The sequence below is a fragment of the Pinus tabuliformis genome, chromosome 4_1 (assembly GCF_031772625.1).
Source record: "Pinus tabuliformis cultivar Carrire ecotype Pingquan chromosome 4_1, CPIR1, whole genome shotgun sequence".
Lineage (NCBI taxonomy): Eukaryota > Viridiplantae > Streptophyta > Pinopsida > Pinales > Pinaceae > Pinus > Pinus tabuliformis.
The window spans coordinates 465,040,046-465,047,777 of NC_142303.1; the positions used below are offsets into that span (position 1 = coordinate 465,040,046).

The 7,732-nt window shown below is 38.5% G+C and overlaps 1 pseudogene; it reads left to right on the forward strand.

Annotated features, from left to right (window-relative positions):
• Positions 1 to 1,056: 1,056 nt before the first annotated feature.
• LOC149176446 (leucine aminopeptidase 2, chloroplastic pseudogene) lies at positions 1,057 to 2,028 on the forward strand (annotated as a pseudogene).
• Positions 2,029 to 7,732: the final 5,704 nt, after the last annotated feature.

Consider the following 7,732-nt stretch of genomic DNA (forward strand, 5'->3'; position numbering starts at 1 on the left):
AACAAGAACCATAAAAGAATTGCAATGGATGAAGTAACTGTGTGACGTAGTATGAAAGCAGACATAAACAGGGAGCAGTGAAACTAGTAAACACCCAATATTCGAATCTATTAAATAATAGGAAGTTGAAAGAGAGAAGGTAACTGAATACACTCAATTAATGGGTCATCCAAAAACTATATTAAAAAAACTCAATACTAACACCATATAGAAATGCTTCTTAGGTATCAAAACCCACAAACCAAGATGGGGTAGGGGAATTAGATACCTATAGAATCCTGAACTAGGGGTGTCGAACTAGAGAGAACAACCACTAGTTCAAAGATCGGGCCTCATTTAGAATTATGCAAGAAGAGTACAAAGAACTTTCACTGCAATAAAGGGTACCTTGGGATATACAGTGCACCATCCACAACATAAAGAAGCCCGCTGAAAAATATACCCTTGCCACCCCAAAGTGGGAATAGGGTATCACAACACCTTTCCACAAGAAACACACTGTCACCAAAAATTACATACCCACCACCCTCAAGTCCTTAAACCAAAAACTACCAACAGTTACCACAAATTAAAAACCTGCCACCCTCAAGTCCTCAAACCAAAAACCTCCAGCACCGACGCAACCATAGGTAAAGGAGTTGTCTTTAGTGCGAATTTTTGGAGATTCCGGTGACAGAATCCGGCGGAAAAAATTGAGGTTAAATCTTGATTTGTATTATTTAAACTGGTTTTTTAACTGCATATTTGGATTCAACACCCTGAAAAACCTGGGAGGCTTTGGTTGTGCAGAAATTACCTATCAACCTTGCGATTTCAATAAATTGCTGCCGGATTTTAGAGAAATTTGACCGGAAAAACCCACCGGAAAAGCTTCCAAAAAATCTCACTAAAGACTATGTTATCACTGACGAAATTTCAATGCCAAATGTCTGCAAATAAGCACATGAATCCTTTTTAGCAGTTTCGCAGCGCTATATGTTTAGGTGGTTTCGTAGCGCGCTACGAAACTGGGGATTTGTTCGAAACCATAGCTCACCCATATCACCTTTGTCTCCTATGGGTTCTGTGGGAATATCTGGCTCGACATGTCACAGTGCTGGTTCTTATCATCAATATACAAATAATACTGCTGTGTTTTTCATCTTCAAGGTTTTTTCATATAATCCCGCTACATTGGATGTACTCACTGCAAAGATATTGGATGTAGAGCAATGTGAAGAGTTGAAAATGGGATCATATTTAGGAGTGGCTGCAGCATCTGCAAACCCTCCAAAGTTCATTCACCTTTGCTACAAGCCTCCAACTGGAGATGTTAAGACTAAACTTGCCATAGTTGGAAAAGGATTGACATTTGATAGTGGAGGTTACAACATCAAGACAGGACCAGGATGTCTTATTGAACTCATGAAGTTTGACATGTGAGGTTCTGCAACAGTTCTTGGTGCAGCAAAGGCTATTGGTCAAATTAAGCCTCCCGAGGTGGAGGTCCATTTCATTGTTGCTGCATATGAAAACATGATTAGTGGCACTGGTATGCGGCCTGGTGACATAGTTACAGCTTCAAACGGGAAGACAATTGAGGTGAATAACACGGATGCTGAAGGCAGGTTGACATTGGCAGATGTTTTGGTTTATGCATGTAAACAAGGCATTCATAAGGTGGTCGATCTTGTAACTCTCACTGGAGCCTGCATAATTGCTCTTGGAAATGAAATTGCTGGAATGTACACTCCCAATGATGAAATGGCAGAAGAAATATTCAAAGCTGCAGAAATTGCAGGAGAAAAGTTTTGGAGAATTCCACTTGAGGAAAGCTATTGGGAATCAATGAAATCGGGGATTGCTGATATGGTGAACACTGGAGGCCGTCCAGGTGGCTTCATCACTGTTGCACTTTTTCTTAAGCAGTTTGTGGATGAAGATGTGCAATGGCTGCATATAGATATGGCTGGACCAGTGTGGAGTGATAAGAAACGTGGTGTAACAGGATTTGCTGTCTCAACCTTGGTTCATCGCTCATGGAAATAAATCTTCTTTTATCCTTATCATCGTCAGAATCCAGATAATGTGGTCATTTGCAGGGTCTTACTTTATTTGTATATGACCTATGTTTGAAACTTTGATTGTTTGGCCGATTGGTGTCATGCATCAGAACAGGGTAATGAACACGCGGCACTTTAAATTGAGCAACACGTGGCACTTTAAATTGAGGATGCCCGACGGTGATATCGACGGATCCAGCTCTCAACAGATATATTTTATTGAAATCATGGCTAGAGGAACATTTGCAAATATCCGCTTGGTGAATAAGCTCTTGAATGATGAAGTTGGGCCAAAAACCATACATATCCCCACTGGAGAGAAGTTATCTGTGTATGATGCAGCTATGAGGTACAAAAGTGCAGGGCATGATACAATTGTTCTTGCTGGATCTGAAGTTGGTGGTACCTGTTTCTCTCGGTCGGGCATTTTTTGCTTCCATTCCCCGGTTTCCTATTACACATGGGATCAAATGCAATGATCTTTACGCCTTCAACATTGGATGCTATATTATTTGGGCTGTTGTAGCTGGAATTGGATATGCTGTTGATTATCTAAAGTCACATAACTTGAAATATCTTGTTAACCAAGTTTTAATGTGGTCCATGATTGTTGTCAAAAGCTTCATTCTGTTGTCTTTGTGGATCTTTGTTATCCCTGTTCTCATTGGACTATTATTTGAGCTATTGGTGATAGTGCCTTTGCGTGTACCCATCAATGAAAGTCCTGTGTTCCTTCTTTATCAAGATTGGGCGTTGGAACTCATATTTCTCAAGATCTGGACAAGACTGGTAATGCTAGGTCAAATGGCACCGTTGACAGATGATAGTTGGCTTATAAAATTTGACCAAGTCAGAGCAGATGGATTTTCTCGTTTGCGTGGTCTGTAGGTGCCTTACTTTGGGATTGCTATGGTTCGTCCTCTGTCAATTGGAATTTCTGCAGGAGGCCAAGACAAGGCGCAGGCAAACGTGTGGAGTTGTGGACAAAGGATGTTATAGACTATTTCCAATGCATTCTAGATGAATCCTGTCAAAATGATGGCACTGTTTCAACACTATACAATAGAGAGAGCCCGCAAATGCTCTTGGGTGTATCTGGTCAACATCAAGGAGTTGACTCTTCCCAAACAGCTACTGACAGTGAGGAGCCTTCCTTGTATGCTAAATGGTGTTTATGGTGCGAATCATACATTGGCATTATGCAGAAGGGTTACTCCAACGTCCTCAAGTCATTGATTGGGTTCCTGGTATGGAGGGTTTTGTTCAAGGTGTTGGCAAAGGTATAATTGAAGTAGCAGTGGAAAGAATGCCTGATGAGCAGCTACTGATCTATATATCATTTACTCAAGTTATCAAATTACATTCTTTGGTAATTAAAGGTCTTACCGAGGAAGTCCAAAGACAGCGAAACTATTTGCAAATAGCACCTGAGCAACTGAAAATTTACACATTGATTTGTGAGTCAAGCTTGAGGCCACTGTATTTAGTGGCACTGTTGCAGTTTTTGAAAGGGGAGCAGACCATTGTTTTCACATCTTCTGTTGTTTCTACCCATAGGTTATGTACCTTATTGAACTGTTTCGAAGGGCTGGCCTTAAGGATAATTGAGTGTTCAAGCTTACAACATCAATCTTCACGAAGTAAAGCGTTGGATGCATTTAGGGCAGGGTTCCTGGTATACTTGGAAATTTGATTAACTTTTTCTTGTATGTTGCAGAAGAAGTTAGAAGTATTCTTGCATAGCTGGGTTATGCGTAGTTGGAGGATATTATTGGAAGGACAGTTTTGCTAAGACCAAGGCGCATATCCCTCATGAAGAATTAACAACTGGATATCAGTTATTTGCCTTCTAGTGTTGGACGACCAAAATGGAGCAGCACATCAAAGACCGACAAACAGGGGCCTATGTTTCAGGGTAACAGAAAAGATGTGTCATTGAAGACAAACATGGAGCATTAAAGGTTCATCACAGCTTTCTCAGCCAAACTCCAGATGTCAGAGAACGAAAAGGATTGAAGATCAAGACTGTTATGGAATTTGAGTCCTATTTGATTTAGGAGTCTAGAAGATCTAGTAGAATTAGAATTTTAATTGTTTTATGATTCCAGCGCTGTCAATTAGTAGTCAGCTGTAATTATTAGTTAGTTAAAAGTTAGTAGGTGTCATTAGTGGCAGTCATCGAGCTCCCCTCATGCTGGAGGGGGTAGCTCTAAGTAGTTAGAAGTATGTGTCTATATATAGCTGAAACCTCTATGTAATGGGGGTTGGATGTTTTGGAGAAGACTGTTTTGGTTTATGTATAAACAGATTTCAGTAATGCAAATGACTGTTTTTTCTTCTCAGGATTCACAATGGATCTTCTTGTTCAAATGTGTGATGGTATATTTTCTTTAATGTTTGTTTACAGTTTTGTTAATGCATAATCACTCAGAACTCATGGATCATGCTCTGACTTCCTGTATGCCTTGGCAAACTGTGGTTTCAAAGTTATGTTTGAACATTTAGATGTTAAGTGCCCTGATTTCTATGAAAAGATAGTGTTGTTGTTTACTGGGGTATGAGTGACTCCATAAGCCCAATGGGAATTAATTCAATGTTGTCCAGCCAGCGTACTTGTTCATGTGTCTTATAAGAGTTAGCCATCTTGTCATTAGTCAACTTTTATAACCTTTGAGAGAGCCCTCTCAGACTAAGGAGGCTAAGCCTTAGTCAAAAGCCTGGTTTGAAGTAGTTACACAGAGTCTCACTGATTGGCAGCCTTCAGTGCTTGATTTTGTGATAACAGACTACACCCACAGGTAAATACCTCTCCCTCCACCGTAAGCCAAATACGAAATAAAAATCTCAGAAAGTCATGTGTGCGAGAAGAGTAGAATTCCCGAGTTTCGCCTCTTTTCTCAATTATACTCTACCAACCCAACGAGCATGCACCTATTTAAGAGTTGAAGACATAAGTTGGCCGAGGTGACCTCTCGGCCATGCGAGTTGACCTCTGTATGCCACACCATGCCTTATAATAGACAAGTGGGTGTGAAAACCTCATTCCTCAATTAATGGCTTCTAGGTCTACACCCCATCGGGAATATTAAAATTCCTATTATTCAAACCTAACCCGAAGTAATTGTTCATTGAAGATGTAGTAAACTAAGACCTAATGCTTTTGAATGATATTTTAAATAATTAAAGTAATTAATCACATTATTTAATAATGTAATTTTTTTTTTAAAGTTGATAGTGTGAAACAACTATTGGCATATTTCTAAGTATTTAATATTGACAATATAACTAACATCTTGTAAGTATTACACATGACACCTCCTATGATCATACACATGCAGGGAGTGGTACTTGCTTGGTTGATTGTGATCATTTGAATGATGATGATAGTGGTCAAACCTATTAGATATCATTGATTTGTGTATCAACTTTTGACATATCTATTTCATTGTGTGACTTTATTATTAATTGTTGGCCTCTTTTGTAAACCCATTTTAATAGCATATGTACAAAAAAAAATGGGTGGATCAAGTCTGAGTTTCGATATTTTTTTGTTATTGTAATTTAATAAGATTTATCGATATTTTTTTTTGTTATTTTAACTTAATAAGATTTATGTGTTGAAGATTAAAATCATTATTCTTATTTTGTATTAAACTAATTGTCTCAGTTATTTAAGTGAGGAAAATTACTTTTTATTTTTAAATAACTCTTTATTTATATTGGCCTCTTTTGTAAACACATTTAACAACATATGTACAAACACGGTTTTTTTTTTAATTTTTAAATGGGTGGATCAATGGTTAGTTTCAATATTTTCGTTTTTTTAATTTAATATGATTTATGTGTTGAAGATTAAAATCATTATATTTATTTTGTGTTAAACTAATTGTCTCGGTTATTTAAGCTGTGAATATATATATATATATAGGAGGGAGGGTTTGACGACAGGGACCTTTGTCACCACAACTCTCCATTTTGCTCATTTTTTCTGCCTCGCAAGTTCTTTGTTGCCTTGCACCTGCTTCCTGGTTTGTCATCGTCGGTTGGGTGCCTGTGTTGCTGCCCTTTGGTTCTTGTGGTGTGGCTTGCGCCATTTTATTGGTGCTCTATTGTGCTTCCATGGGTTGGCTCGCGGTTCACGTTTATTTCTCTTATATCAACGACTATTCCTCTAACGGTTTTTCATCTTGATGCTGTAGAAATTCTGTAAATTCTCTACAAATCTCGCTCTAAGACCTATGTAGAAAATCTGATTGTAGATTAACCCGATAATGCAATATAACCAAAGCAAAATAATAAAATCTACTTCTACTATCAATTTGCGGAAGCTTAAAATTGAGCAAGATCGAGTTGAACACATATAACCAGAAGAAGAATAATCAATGCACATGAAACACATAAAATACTTAGGGGAAGTCCTCAGCTAAAATGCCCACTATCTGTATTATCATACAAGGTGGAAATACATAGAGATTATATAATGCCTTAGCTCTCACGGCTAGCCAGCTCTCAGTACAATCCTCCTGGATGCTCACAGGCAATCAAAGCTTCTCACAAGCCTTCCTCTCTGCCCTCCAAGCTCCTATTTCCTTGCGTTGTTTCTCTTGGGTGATCCTCCTGTTACCAAGTGGAAAAATCTCAACCAAGTGGAACATTGATCTCTCACACTGATCTCACACCCTATCAGAACTACGCAATCTTCGAGGAACCTTCTTCCTTCTGCATCCATGAGTTTCCTTTATAAGAGAAAACATGCAACTGATAGTGCATTGTCCTTGACGTTAATCTCAACTGGGTATTTCTCAGAATAGACATGCATGAGTAAATGATGAGGGAATCTTTAGTTATTTGGAGTACACTAGTTGAGTGCATGCATGCATCAACTGACTGATAACTCACAATTAGTTCCTCCAATAGCTTCGAACTAATTTAACTGGACTTAACTCAGTAAACTAAGTTAACTAATTACAACTCAAGTATAACTCAATCTTATCTCCTTAATTTAAGGGATAACTCTTGCATGACTTCAGAAAGACTTCTAACTTGAATTTCTCCAACTAATTAATCCATAATGAATTAATTAATTATTTCCAAGCAACTGGTGAGACTAAATTCGATTTTATTTCACAATTTTAATTCAAGGACAAATTAAAATTGGAATTTCTGGATTCTATTTTATCATTTCTTGTTGCTATTTCAACACTCCCTCTCAACAAGAAAGGAATTCAACTCGATCCCAGTCGTGAACCTTTGGAATGTTATGCATGCAACACTTCTCTCTAGTGTTGTTGCTCCAACAACTCCAAAAACAAAAAAACAGCCAACCTGAATCAGTATGATGCATTTGTTGTCAAAGTCTCTAACTGATATTGCCTCTGTCAATTGAAAACTTTGCGCTTCTGCTGACTCTGCCTTTCTGCACTATTTTCAATCCTTCTCTGTGCTCTTCAGTATCTGACTGCTCAAGCCTCTATCACTTTGATCTTTGACTTCATCAATCCCACTAATTCCTCTCGCTACTATGTATTGTGGGCTCCCGTAACAAGGTACGATCCATGAGATAAAACCTCTCAATGGACCCTGCCCAATTTCATCCTTCTTGAGACTATCACTTCACATCACCCCACCTCACACCTGGAGGTATGGCTGCATGTGATCCCTCTGCCCACTTCTCCAATTGTGTCTCTTCC